This window comes from Euphorbia lathyris, chromosome 10 (assembly GCF_963576675.1).
Source record: "Euphorbia lathyris chromosome 10, ddEupLath1.1, whole genome shotgun sequence".
Lineage (NCBI taxonomy): Eukaryota > Viridiplantae > Streptophyta > Magnoliopsida > Malpighiales > Euphorbiaceae > Euphorbia > Euphorbia lathyris.
In genome coordinates, this window is record NC_088919.1 from 14047574 (window position 1) to 14049265 (window position 1692).

Sequence of the window (1692 nt, forward strand, 5' to 3'; positions counted from 1 at the left end):
TTAAATACTAAATAAAAATATAATTTTATTGTTAATATTATTTCCATTCTTGTATTAATATAACAAAATATACATAAAACTCAATATATATATATAAATTAAATAATTGTAAAACGGTAAATTTATCATTTTATATAATTTATGGATGAAAAAATTAAGTAGTTAGTTTTATCAAAACTTAGAAACTTTATAAATTGTTTCTAAAAACAAAGGACTAACTAATATAACATGTAAAAAAAACCTGATGAAACTAATAAATAATATTATAAATATTTTATGTATGAAGATAAAAGAAGAATGTTTAAGTAAAAAGTAACTTAGTATTTGGATTAGTAATAGTATCTCACTATTTTTTTTGGCATATTATCCATTTGGGTTCTAAAATAAGGTTTCAAAATCAATTAACACCTTACTATTAAAATCATCAATCAAGTGCTTAAATTAACCAAAAATCATCAATTTAGTCCCTATTCTAAACAAAAATCATTAATTAAGACCTTATCGAAAATCATTCGGTTGAACAGTTTTAGATTTTTCCCCCAACCCATTTTGATTATTACAGTCAATATTAAATAGTCGCAGTCTCTGATTTTAGGATAGAATATGGACTCAATTGATGATTTTTGCTTAGTTCAGAGATCTAATTGATGATTTTAATAGTTTAGGGTCCTAATTAACTTTGAAGCTTTAGTTTAAGGACCCAAATAGGTGTAATGCTTTCTTTTTTAAGGTCAAATAGTAGGATCTCTGTTGGTTTGTCGAAAAATATTGTGCAGATAAAATATATTTTTTATTTTTTAGTGTTTGTTTGGTTAGAAAAATAAATTAAGGGAAATTTTAAAATATAATCAATGATAAAATTCGTGAAGTAGGTGAGGAAAATGCTTTATCCTTTAAAAAAACATTTTAAGCAAGCTTTTGAAACCTTAATGCATTTCTTCTTATCCTTTTGAAAACATTAGACATCCATCACTTCTTCCTATTTTTCGATGTTGTGGCCGAACACTGAAATTTTCCGATGAACGAACAGTCTAAATGATAAAATATTTGAAAAAGAAAAATCAATCATACATATATATATATATACAAGTTATGTAATAAAAAATTATTTCAATTATTCCACCTAATTTTAAATTATTCTTATTATATACTGGAATGTTTTCGTCTTATATAAGGGAAATTATTAGAAGCATTGAGGCCACATAATTTTAATTAATCAACTGTCTTTCTAATTTTATAAAACACATAACACTTTGTAAGGAAAATTAATGTAACTCGTCTTGGAAAAAGAAGATCGCCGTCTGTGGGAATCGAACCCACGACCACATGGTTAAAAGCCATGCGCTCTACCAGCTGAGCTAAGACGGCTCGACTACGTAATTTAATGTTTTCTGAAAATGAGGGAAAAACATTTTTACTTTGTGAATATATTTTGGAAAAAATGAAAAATAAACTTGTTCTTTCATCGATTTGCAAGTAGATGAATATGGTACCTTTTGTTTTTACAAAACAAGGCATGTGTTTTATACAAGGTTTAATACATCATTTGTCCCCTGAACTTGTCCAAAAAATTTGATCGGCCCCATAAACTTTCAAAGTGTCTCAATAGTCCCATGAACTTGTATAAAATATTTAGTTAGTCTTTTGAACTTGCGTAAAATGTAATCAACTAATCACTCCATTGTAAAAAAA

General features: G+C 26.1%; 1 non-coding gene across 1 annotated transcript; it reads right to left on the reverse strand.

Annotated features, from left to right (window-relative positions):
- Positions 1-1295: 1295 nt before the first annotated feature.
- TRNAK-UUU (transfer RNA lysine (anticodon UUU)) lies at positions 1296-1368 on the reverse strand. The gene has a single exon. It is a non-coding gene; the product is annotated as a tRNA-Lys (tRNA).
- Between the last annotated feature and the right edge of the window lie 324 nt (positions 1369-1692).